The sequence below is a fragment of the Hipposideros armiger genome, unplaced genomic scaffold, assembly GCF_001890085.2.
Source record: "Hipposideros armiger isolate ML-2016 unplaced genomic scaffold, ASM189008v1 scaffold_589, whole genome shotgun sequence".
NCBI classification, from domain to species: domain Eukaryota; kingdom Metazoa; phylum Chordata; class Mammalia; order Chiroptera; family Hipposideridae; genus Hipposideros; species Hipposideros armiger.
The window spans coordinates 150,805-164,608 of record NW_017731939.1 but is presented as its reverse complement, the minus strand read 5'-3'; positions in this window follow the sequence as shown (position 1 = coordinate 164,608).

Here is a 13,804-nt window from a genome sequence, read left to right as displayed (position 1 = left end):
GCGCAATCATGGTGCCAACTTTGGCCAGTGAAGCAATGTCCTCCACAACTAGACTGAAGAACAAAAGGACAGCAACTTGTCTGTTCCCCTTCCCCAATTCCCCAGTGCTGTTCCCATCCCCCTAGTTCCCCAATAAAAATCTTAAAAAAAAAAAAGATTTACCCATACATTTAAAAAAAAAAAAAAGAAGCCAAACTCATAGAAACAGAGATTAGATTCATAGTTACCAGAAGTGGGGTTGCAGAAATTAGGTAAAGGTGGTCAAAATGTATAAATTTCCAGTTATAGGATAAATTTTGGATATCTAATAGACAGCATATTGACTGTAGCTAAAATCACTGTACTATATAGGTGTGCCAAAAAAATGTATACAAGTGGACACTTTGGTCAACATTGCTCAAGCAGTAGTTCTCTGTAATCAGAAGTGTCTGGATGCTGATGGTAACCACTTTGAGCACCTCTTGTAATTGCAGAAGTCAAACATGACTTGTACTCATCTTTTCTTATCAGTATATATTGAGTATTACCATCTTACTACATTTTTTTTCCTTTCTTAAAAATGTGTATACATTTTTTTGGCACCCTCTGTATATTTGAAAGTTGTTAATGGAGTAAATCTTAAAAGTTCTCATCACAAGAAAAAAATTGTAATTATGTGAGGTGATGGACATTAACTAAACTTGTGGTAATCTTTCACAATATATACATATAGAAAATCATTATGTTGTTCACTTTAGACTTATACAACTTTATATGTCAATTTTATCTCAATTAAACAGGAACAAAATAATTCACAAAAAGAATTGATTTTAAAGTATTCCTAGTGTCTAAGGTGTCAATCAAAAGAAAAAGCAAACCTTTTCTGGAGAAATCCCTCTTCATCACAGGTCTCAAAGAATTATTACCAAAGCTAAAATTCCAGCAAAAAAGAAGCCAACAAAGAAGACACCATAATGTGACAGAGAAAAACAAATGACAATAGAATAATACCCAACAAAAATTAACTACAGGAATTATAAGATTAAAAAATAGTAAAAATATATACCTCTATTGTTAAAAAATAATTTTTTTTCCTAAAATATGTGTTCAGTGCAAAAGCATTTAAGAAAGAAAGTTTTAGAAAAAGAGTGCCTACAAATTACTTTCATATATTCATATATAATTGAAATGTTCACGTTAAAACCTTATTAACAGATTAGTTCCAGCTAATATTATTAGAAATCTGCCAGACATACCTGAAGGAATTATATAGACTACAAAAAGAGGGATCAAAAAATGAAAAATTAGAAAAACACATAAAGAGCTATGAGATAAAGTGAATGGGCATACCTTAAGTCTAAAGGGAGACTGACTCTGGGTGGTGAACACACAATGTGATATATAGATAATGTACACAAAATTGTACACCTGTAACTTTACTAACCATTGTCACCGCCAATAAATTTCAATTAAAAAAAATGAAGGATAGAGAGGCTTGAACAGAGGAAATTTTCATAGAAATAGTGTATGAGAGAAATTTCAAAAAAGCTGAAAGACCAATCCACAAATTTAGAAATCCCAACTAACCATCTGAAATAAAAATAAAATAAATCCTAACCGATATGTATATATATATATATATATATATATATATATATATATATATATATATATATCATAATGAAACTACAAAACAATAAATAAAACAAATTGAAAATCTTAAATGAAGCTGGCAAAAAAAAGATTTAAAACTTTAAAGGAAGAAATAATTAGATTGACAGATGACTTCTAAACAGTAGCAATGGAAATAAGAAACCTTGTCAAAAGAAAAAAATGCAATTATAAAAAATACCCAATTCATTAAAAACCAAAAAGCACTACTTAATTTTTTTAAATTTTCATACTGCATAAAAATGAAATCTAGCTATATGCTCTAAACAGAGACAGATAAAAAATAATAAGGATACTGAAAGATTGAAAGTAAACATTTAGAAAATAATACAACAGGAAAATTTTAACTAAAAGAAATCTGGTGTAACTACGGTAATATCAGACACTTTATACTTTAAGGCAAAAAGAATTTCTAAAGAAAATAAAGTCACTTGTGAGTAAAGGATAACAACATCTTGTCTCTCTCTCTAAGGACACATTTAACCTTGAGTTAACTATTTATCTCTGTTCCACTAGAAACCTAATAAAAGTAGAATGCCAGCTGTATTACCAAGCAAGATTGCTTAGATAAAAATGATCATTCATTAGCAAATTGTATTTGACTTAGAAGTATGGATGGACTCTAAATACCTAGCAGGAAGCCATAGCTTTAGACTTCCTTGAGGGTAGCAATCTCTGTACAGAGTATATCTCTCATGGACACCTTGGAATATATACTGATAAGGCCTGGGCAAGTGCAGGCACGCACAAGCGGCGGCCCTGGGCTCGGGGCCTGGGCTGTCCAGATGCGTGCAGGCTGACATACGGACCCTGATCCCAGCTGTACAAACCTTGACTCCGGAGCCTGCTGTGCAGGTGCCAGGATCCAGTTACATAAGCTCTTTATGTAAGCATGACTTGCAGTTGGGGGATGGAACATGGGCACTTCCATGCTCTCTCCCCCCGCCCACCAAAACCTCTATATAATGGTTGCTATTACTGATTAAAGGCGCTGGTTCCTCCTCATGTTGGCTCCATGTACTTTCTTTACCCTGGACATCTCACCACCAAAAGCTCCCCTACCGGCCCCCAATGACAACATATACGTAAAAATGTGACAAGAGATACTGGCTCTACTGGCATAAAGCTCTGAGCCAGCATGGACCCCACACCCACTATTATGATATGGTCTCTCTGCACCTGAGCTATCACCTGGACACCAAAGGGAATGGCTCTTGTATGGCTGTAGACTGCTGGAAAACTGGTGAAAAACCACTCCCCCTGAAGAGGATGCTGCACTGCTGTCAAGCTGTGTTTCCCGACTCTGCTTGCCTGAGTAAACTGATGCTGTGTATTCTGATTCTGTGAGTCTGTATATATAGTTGTCCCTAAAATACCCCTCAATACATACTGATAAAACATTGATTACTTTATTGATACTTCAATACATAATGATAAAACATTAAATTCCTCAGAAAGATATAACAAACAATTCTAAACTATAAAATTTTAAATTCTATTCACTTTAAGAAATAATCACAAAGTCTCAAAACTTATAAAGTTAAAATTGATAGATGTGTAAGTAGACATAGGTAAATCTACAAGTACTGTGGACTCTTTTCATACATTTCTCGCAATATCAAAATATTAGACAAACAAAAACTTATTGAGACTAACTAAAAATTGATAACACAATAAACAAGCCTGATTTAATGCATGTCTATAGTACATAGTACCTAATAGCTACAAAGAACACACTTTATTTTCCAGAATGCACAGAAAGTTTAGTAAAACTGATCACATGCTGAGCAATAAAACATATCCCAATAATTTTCATCAGTTAAATTTCATCATACTACCTTCTCAAACCAAATGATTGGAAATCAAAAATAACAATTACAAATGAATATTTTCAAATATTTTGAAACTAAGAAATATACTGTCAAATAACTGGTGGTCAAATAAGAAACTTAAGGGAAATTATAAAATATTTAGAACAAAATAAAATATTACATTAAAATTTATGGGTGGTAACTGGAAGTATTTAATTGGAAATTTATGGCCTTATATATGTATATAAAGAAAAGAAACAATTAAAATGAATGATATAAGCATCCACTTGAAGAAACATATATATATATATATATGTATATATATGTATACATATATATAAATGCATACACATTTTAAGAAAGAAAAAAACTATTAAAATGGTAATGTTCAATATATACTGATAACAAAAGATGAACACAAGTCATGTGTATACATTTTTTTGGCACCCCCTGGTATATATCGAAGGAAGAAGGAAGGAAATTTAAAAAGCAAGAGTAGAAGTTAATGCAATAGAAAACAAAGTTACAATAGAGAATATCAACAAAAAGTTGGAATACGCTAAATGCTAAAACAAACAACTTCAATATCTCAGTGGGTTAACACAATAAAGGTTTATATGTTGTTTATGTCCAATGGAGGTAGGCAGTTGGGAAATTAAGAGACAGGGAGCTGTGATTATCTCTCATTCCTATTCCTTCTTTGCAGTATCTCTCACATTCCCCCAGAACCTCTAAGTCCGTTAGTGAGTTATTTGTAGCCAGTCATCAGAAAATTGATGAGAGTAAGAGAGGATGGAAAATTACAAAGAAAGTTGGGTTTTTAATGCTAGGCCTAGGAATGTTCAATATAATTTCTGCACAACTAAAATTTCTGCCCATATTACATTAGCTAAAACTCAAACTATAATTCCACATATTAAGAAGGCTGAAAAATAAAGTCTAGTTACATTTTCTGGAGTAATTGAGGAGGCAACAAAGCACTGCAGAATGTGTCACAGCTTTTTCTTTGAAAGGACTAATGACATTGATAAACTTCTAACAATATTAATCAAGAAAAAGGAGATAAGGCACAAATAAAATTAATTAGGAGTAAAGAGGTGTACATAAGTGTAGACTCTACAATTGGAAATGTAATGAAGACATTATAAACAAATCTAAATCAATAGATTTGAATATTGAGGTGAAATGGATGTATTCCTAGACAAGTTTATCAATACTAACTCAAAAATGGAAACTGAATAGTCCTAAAATTATTAAATATTGAATCAGTAATTAAAAACGTCTTCACATATGATAGCCCTGTTCAGAAACAATTCCAACTACGGGGCTTTTCCATGACTACACATCTTGCAAACAAAAGCACAGACTAGGTTTGTTTTGTATTTTTTTTTCAACATATTCCTAGAGTAAATATCCTTGGAAGAAAGAAATAGATTCTCCCTCCAGGGCAAAGAGAAGTCTTGCTTATTTTCCAGTCTGATAAAGATCATGTCTCCCTTTCTGGAAAAGGTCAAGCAAGCTTACTACCCATTATAAATTTGGGTTCCCTAAACTTAGGGTTTCTCTCCCGTAATGAAACCCCACTACTCCTATTCAGATACTGAGGCTTGGGGAACTGCTGTAAACGCTGATACTCTGATTACTACTACAACTGTACGAGAGAAAGTCATTGATCTCTGATCCATGTGTCTCATGTCTTCTGTCAGCATCCATGAAACTGACAAACTAATTTGTTAGCTTGCAAGCAAGGTAAAATTTCAGATCCTTCACAGCTTTCTCAAGATATGAACAGTTTCACAGATGATATTTCTAAACACCCAAGGAAGAAATACTGTTGACCCTTAAACAACATGGGTTTGACTGCCCAGGTCCACTTATATATGGATTGCTTTCTAAATAAGTGCTATAAATGTATTTTCTCTTTCTTATGTTCTAGCTTACTTTATTGTAAGAATACAGTATATAATACATATAATATACAAAATATGTGTTAATTGATTGTTTTTGTTATCAATAAGACTTCTGGCCAACAGTAGATTTAAATCTACTCATTACATCCTAGAGCTTGGCTCACTCAGAAGTTTTTAGTATAATTTTTCTCCTCTACCTTTATTTCTTATTTCCTTTCTTTGTTGTTCAATATGTTTGACCATATTTAAGTATTGTTTAAGTAATAGCATATTAAAAGGTAAATGTAGATGCGATATCAATTAATTGAAAAATAAACACTTTTTCTAATACTTGAAATATTATCTTAATTGTTCTTGGCTATTGGCAAATTGTTGTTCATATCAGGTTTTTTGGCAAACCTGCAAAGCATAATGAAGAGTAAAATAGTTAACCAAAAAAGTTCTTCAGAAAGTAACTCACATTTCCTGCCTAAAATTTTACAATTCATAAAATGCTATCAACTACATATTTCATTTAGTTAGCAGATTTGGTCAAATGTAGGAGAACAAGACAATTCAAGTTTATACATACATATATATATATATATATATATATATATATATATATATATATATATGTGTGTGTGTGTGTGTGTGTGTGTGTGTGTGTGTGTGTGTATAAATAGTTTCATTAAAGACATGTCTATCTATATCTATATCTATATCTATATGTAAATAAAAAGAAAAAACAGTTATTAAAATGTTTCCTTAACATAAAGTTTCTCATTAAAAGTAAATATAAGAAATTAGATTATATCTGCCATCAAAATCAATCATCACATTGCTTTTGAGGTCTAAAGTGAAACCTCAAAATTAATAGATATTACTAAGCCTACTGAAAATGAAAATGATTTCTATTTACTATAAAGGTGCTTCTTAATAGTTTAGTTTTTCTAATCCTCTAAATTGCCAACATTCCATCATAGTACATTCTTCCACACATTCGTATTCAGAAATTTAAAAGTAAAATATTTAATAATCCACAAATCCCTATGGCAAATAAGAAGTTTGGGCAATGTTATTTTGAGTAAAAAACAATCCTAAAACAAAACAGTTATCTTGAGTGACAATAATACTTAATCACAATGACAAATGAATATATAGAAAACATATTTTCAAAAATGTTCTTTAGTGTGTCTAACATAATTTTCTGAAAAATGAAGTATGTGAATGTAAATGAACTGAGAAAAGTAAAAAGCTTGGAATATTGGTCTGATAAACATTAGCAAACTCTTCAGAGCTATAATCACCCCCACCCGCCACCCCCCGCTTTAAATATATACTTATGGAATAGTTATTAATCTATTTTTACTCTACAAATAGTCACAACAGTTGTGATATCAAATATAAATGACTATTCAGAGTTTAGGTGTTTATTTGTATGAGGATTCTAAATTTAGAGAACACAGACAATTGTCTTTAAGCCAAAGCTCCTTTTTTTTTTTAGGGAGAAACTGATGAATCTTATTTTATATTCTGAAAAGCCCTATATTTATTCTTTACTGTTGTGTTAATATGGTATCTAGTCAAGCATATTAAATAGGTACCCTGACAGATCCTAACTCACTTTAGAGTGTGACTTTACATTCACTGAATCATCTTCCTAAAATTGATTACTTTAGCCATTGTTAAATGTGTCATTTTCAAAAAGTACTAATAAATTAATGACCTGAAAAACAGAACTTAAAAATAAAGCAGATTTTGACAGACTGGAAAGAAACAGAAACATTTCTGAAATTATTTCTACCAAGTTAACATTTTAAAATAATAGATGCAAGTTTGCATCCACATAAAAATAAGTTTACTGCTGGCTGCAAATTTAGGAATCTGTTTTATTTTATTATTAAAAATGACACTTAAGAAACAATAATAATTAATACCTACTGAAAATATGAATATGTTATTGTAAAAAGACAATGAAGAAAATTTCCAATAATTGTGGTGGGATGATGTGGTCACATGAACCCTCCCACAAAACACTTATGAAATCTGAACAAAAGCTAATTATAATAATACATTCCTTGAAGTCACAAGAATTATGTCAATGGAGATAGAAGTAGAAAAGTTGACTTTTCAAAACTGCAAAAGGAAGAAGTGAGAATAGCAATGATATTCTGACCCAAGGAAGTCTCCAACCTCTGTGACTACAAAGATGGGAAAAGGATGATGGCCTTAGTAGCGTGGATTAAGATGGCAGACAACAGAGATTAGGGCTAAAAGATTAGCTGAAAATTTAACTTAAACCTGGAAGTAAGGGAACCTCAAAGCGAAACTCTGGCTAAACTCTGAACTACATATATGCAGGGGAGAATCCAAGGGTTCTAGCAAAACAATAAATAAATAGATAGATGATAGAGAGATGATTGCTAAATACCAGGCAGATGATAGATAGATATAGAGAGATGATATAGATAGATAGATAGATAGATAGATAGATAGATAGATAGTCAGATAGATTAAAACAACCAAGAAAGAGGGTAGCAAGTAGACAGAGCTAAATTAAGTGAAATTTGTGAGGGTGTTGATTTTTTTTAACTGAGTGTATTACCCAGCCTGTGCACAGTTCATGTAAAGGAATGTGGAAGCCATTCTGGCTTGATATGACTTAGGACAGATCCTGATGCTGACAGAACAGCCGTGGATTCCCAAAAGGGAAACACAAATAAACCCAAAATCTAAGTAAGATATGCCTACATCCTTGGATGACTCCCAAACTATGTAGACACAGAAGGCTTGAAGGGGGAAATAATCTTGCCACACTGCTATAGCCCTAGCTATATGCTAAGTATATGCCAAGTAGAAGTCATGAAAATGGGCATTCTTGCCTTTTTTCTCATCTTATGGTGAAAACATTTCTATTTTTAACCATTAAGTATAACAATAGGTGTAGGTTTTTTACAGATGCATTTCATTGGGTTGAAGAACTTTACTTCTATGCCTAGTTTGCTAATAATTTTTATAGTAAATGGATGTTGCATTTGATAAATGCTTTTACTGAGATAATCAAAGATTTTCTATTTATTCTACTAATGTAGTAAATCATATTGAATGATTTTCAAATCTTAAGCCAACCTTTTTTCCTTGGATAAACTCCAAATGGTCATGATGTGTTAAGATTGTATTGGCTAATAATTTAAGAATTTTTGCCTCTATATAGTGAGATATTGCTTTGCAAAGTATTTGTCTGTTTTTAATGCCACAGCTATGTGGGATTCATAGAATGAATTGGGAAGAATTCTCACCTCATCTTATTCCAAAAGTATTCAAAGCATTGATATTATTTCTTTCTTGGAATTGAAAAAATACAAATAAATGGAAGCATATGAGGTCTGACACATTCGTGTACTCATCCTAGAAAAAGTGTTACATACCTCATTGCTGAATATCACTATGGTCACCTTTGAAGTACTCCCCTTGGGGAACTATGCACCAATGCCAGCACCTACTCCATCCTTCAAAGCAATTTTGGAACTCTTTTTCTGGAATGGCCATCAGAGCAGTCATCGTATTACCATTGAAGTAATGAATGTCATCAAAATGTCTTCCTTTCAATATTTCCTTTATCTTCAGGTAAAGAAAGAAGTTATTGGAGGCCACATCAGGTGAGTAGGGAGGGTGTTCCAATATAATTATTTGTTTACTGCTAAAATCTCCCTCACAGACAGTGCCATGTGAGCTGGTGCATTGTCATGATGCAAGAGCCATGAATTGTGGGTGAAAAGTTCAGGTCGTTTTCATCTTTTTCACGCAGGCTTTTTAATACTTCCAAATAGTAAACTTGGTTAACTGTTTGTCCAGTTGGTACAAATTCATAATGAATAATCCCTCTGATATCAAAAAAGGTTAGCAACATCATTTTGACTCCTGATTTAGACTGACAAATTTTTTTGGTCATGGAGAATCGGCTGGCTTCCATTGTGCACTTTGACGCTTTGTTTCAGGGTTCTATTGGTACATCCACATTTCATCACCAGTTATAACATGGTCCAAAACACTATCTTGCCTCTCCAAAAGGTCTTGGCAAACTTCAAATCTCCTTTGCTTTTGTTCATCGGTGAGCTCTTTTGGGACCATTTTAGCACACACCTTTCTTATGCCAAGATTTTCAGTTAAGATTTTCCTGTTTCTCTATTGATGTTTACTTGGTCTGCTATGTCTCTCACAGTTAGCCGATGATTGTGACTCACAATTCGATGAATTTTTGCAATGTTTTCATCAGTTCTGCTCATTACTGGCTGCCCTGACCTTTCTTCATCAGTAACGTATTCTCTCCCTTCAGAAAAATGTTTACTCTATTCGTATTCTACTGTTTTCTTCATGGCATTATCCCCATAAACTTGGACTAACATGTCCCTGATTTCACTTCCACTCTCACCAAGTTTAATAAGAAATTTGATGTTTGTTCATTGCTCTAATTCAAGCTCAGACATTCATGTGACAGCATACAAAAACACACAACAACAATAACGAACACCACTCAGCAAGACACCACCACATGTGGACATAAACACAGCTGTGAGACACTGATATATCAAGGTTATGAAACCTTACCAAGCTGTTTGTATAGTGCTGCCAATGTAAGTGCGCAGTGGCAAGTTCGCAGTCCTAATTGTCAAACCTGGTATGGCTAACATTATATCCAAGGAACGCTATTAGGCTTTCTTCATGTAAGTAGATGTGTATTTTAATTACAGTTCAGATCTCTCATCTGCTATTCTAGAATACTCAACCAGCCTTTCATCTTTAGGTACTTTTAATTTGTGTTTTAAACTCTATCCACCATATTCCCAAACTCAATCAAGTTTCTGAGTGTTTTTCTCATCTTCAATCCTGTTTTTGGTACTTAGTTTGATTCATAATGATCAAATTTTTACTTTCTTTTTATCAAATGATGCATATGTGATCTAACATTCAGTTTGGAATGTCTTGACATTTTTTTCCTTCTTTTGTACTTTAGGGTTTGGGACTTATTTTAACATCTTGTTTTTCAACAACAGTTCAATCTTAAAAAAAAATCTAAAAAGCATTGTCAATTAAAAAAAACACAAAACTCTTCAGAGGATCAGAAAATAAAAGAAACCCAAGAGCAGTGAGTGGAGGTGAAGGCCTCACTGACTAGGCCTGCTGGCCTACAAGTATAAGTCAAAACGGAGAGAGGGGCAGGGGGTTTGGCTCTGGCAGAAAATAGACACTCAAAGTTTTCCAAATGAATTTTTTTTTTTGGAGATAGCCTCATAACTCAAAGTGGGGGGCTAATTTCGGGCTTTTTCACTTCCACTCCTAAAGGAGGTAGAAAAAATTATAACCCATTACCACACAGGTCCTCAACCACTTATAGAAGTGGTTCTCAATTTTGATTGCATGCTAGAAGCAGTTGGAAAGTGTTTAAAAGCTCCTGATACTTGGGTCGATCTAAAGTTAATTAAATCAGAATCTCTGAAGAAGAAAGGGGTGTGCTTGGAGAAACAGAAGAAAATGTGTCTGTCTCTCAAGAGCGAGTCTGGAGTTGGTGTTCCAAGAATGGCAGAGACCCTGTCCATGTATTTAGATTATGTCAGAAAAACAAGTAGTCTTTAGAGGTGGTAGGCCAGGTGGTATGACAAAAGATAGCAAGCTTCAAAAAGATTATTGGGACCATGTGTGACACCAAAGCCACTGAACCACATCAGGGATCCACTCAGTGGTGACTAGTGGCACCTCCCTAATTACTATGCTTGGAGTTAAGTTCCCTGATACCATTGTACAATTTTATTGGGGGAGGACCCCAATAGTGACAGATTGAATTTCCTGACACTTTGTCAGGATGGGAAGTTGAAATCAGACTTTAAGTGTAAAAGATATTTAAAATCTACTTAAATACCAAGAGTAAAAGAAATTCACAATTCATACTGCTTCTCACATTCATTCTATCTGCAAAATCCTATTACCTCTTTCTAAGTTTTGAATACTATTATTAATTTGTTGGTATATAATTGTTCATGGTCATCTATAATCCTCTGTATTTTTATGATTGTAAGTTATAATATCTCCTCTTTCATTTATAATTTTGAGTTTTCTTGGTTAGTCTAGCTAAAGGTTTGTTTATTTTGTTTATCTTTTCAAAGAAACAACTCTTAGTCTTTTTTATTTTCTATTCTCAAATTTATTTATTTCTACAATAATATTTATTATGTCTAAGCTAACTTTAGGCTTAGTATATTCTTATATTTTCCTAGTTTCTTGAAGTGTGATATTAGATATTTGAGCTCTTTTTTACTTAATGTATTGATTTATAGCAATAAACTTTCCTCTTAGAACTGCTTTTGCTGCATCTCATCAGCTTTAATATGTTTTCACATCATTTGTTTCAAGATATATTTTGATTTCCCTTTTGATTTTTTCTTTGACCTATTCGTAGTTCAGGAGTGTGTTGTTTAATTTTCACATATTTGTGAATTTCCAGCTTTCATCCGATTGTTAATTTCTGATTTCATACCACTGTAGCCATAAAAGATATTTGATATGATTTCTATCTTCTTGAATTTGTTGAGACTTATTTTTTGGCCTAACATAAACATAAACAAGATTTATCAACAAAACATAGACCGATCCTAGAAAATATTCCATGTGTACTTGAGAAGAGTATGCATTCTGCTGATGTTGGATGAAATGTTCTGTATATGTTGTTAGGTTCATATGGTATATAGAGTTGTTCAAATTCACTGTTTCCATATTAATTCTCTGATCCAATGATCTATCCATTGTTGAAAGTGCAGTACTGAAATTCCCAGGTATTATTGTATTGTTGTTTATTTCTCTTTTTAGTTCTGTATTTGCTTTATATATGTAGGTGCTCCAATGTTGGATGCATAAATATTTATAATTGTATCTTCTTCATGTAGTGACCCTTTTATAATTATATAACACTTTTCTTTATTTCTTGTAACCATTTTTAACTCAAAGTCTATTTTGTTTAAGTATAGCTTTCTCTGTTTTCTTTTTGCTACCATGTGCTTTGAATGTTTTTTTTTATCCCTTTATCCTCAGTATATATGTGTCCTTAAGGTAAAGTCAGTCTGTAACAGGCAGCATAACATTGGATTTTTTTTCTCTATTCATTCAGTGATTCTATATTTTTTGATAGGTAAACAGATCCACTTATGTTTAAAATAATTATTGAAAAGATAGGACTTGCTATTTCCATTTTGTTAATTGTTTTTCTGTTTTATAGATCCTTTTTTCCTTGCTTCCTCTCTTGCTGGCTTCCTTTCTGATTGAATGACTTTTTGTAGTAGCATGCTTTGACTCATTTATCAAAATCTTCTGTGTATCTACTATAATTTTTTATTTTCTGGTTACCATAAGGCTACATAAAATATGTTATTAATCTTGTTTCTACTAGGCTTGAAAAATGAATATGTCTCACAACCCTCACGATAAAATTCAAATTTCCTACACATCACTTACAAGATCAGTCACTACCTGGCCTTACCTTAACTCTACAGCTTCATCTCACCCTGTCACACACTGTAAATGCTATATGCTACATCATATCAAATGTTCCAGAATCTCACTCTCTCTTCTCAAAGCACTTTCCTCACGATGTTTTCTCTATTTTACATAGTCTCTATGCATCACCATTCATCAGGTCAACTCCTACACATACATTAAGTCTAAGTTTGAGGGTTACTTCCTCCCCAAAACTTTCCCTGACAACCTAGATTTATGGTAGAAACTCCACCAGCCATGGTCCAATGTGCATCTGTTAATGGTGTCATTTATCACACTGTATTATAATTGTTTATTTAACTGTATCTTTCCACTACACTGAAAGTTCAGGGATAATGGATTCCATCTCTACTTTGGCCATAGACATATCATAAGACCTAACAGTAATTTCTCAATGGATGTTAATTGATATAGCAGTTCAGTCTTACTTCATGTGCACTTTTATATTGTAGGTTGAATTTTCATTAGGATATACAAAACTGTAAAGCAAGTAAACAATTAAATACCCAACTGTCATAGCAGTAATGGTAATTTCTATAATTCCATGCATTTTCCCAAAGTGTTTTCATGCTGAAGGGAATATAACATGGAGCTTCAAGAGTGGATGAACTGGGATTAAATAAGGGAATTATATTTAAAAGGTAAGAAATTTTTACTGTATTATTTATTCAACTGCAATGCGTTAGATATTATAGGCAGTAATAGTGACAAAATCACAAATAAGATATTATTTATGCCATCAAGAACCTAGATCTGAATTCACTGGTATTTGTGACTATGTGTCATTATGTTCAGTTAATTACAAATTTTGAATTTGTAATTTCAATATTCTAAAGTTCTGCTATGGGAACTATGTCTTTCTTACTCACTATGTAAGCTCTAATGTATTGCAAAAATTCTTGGCAC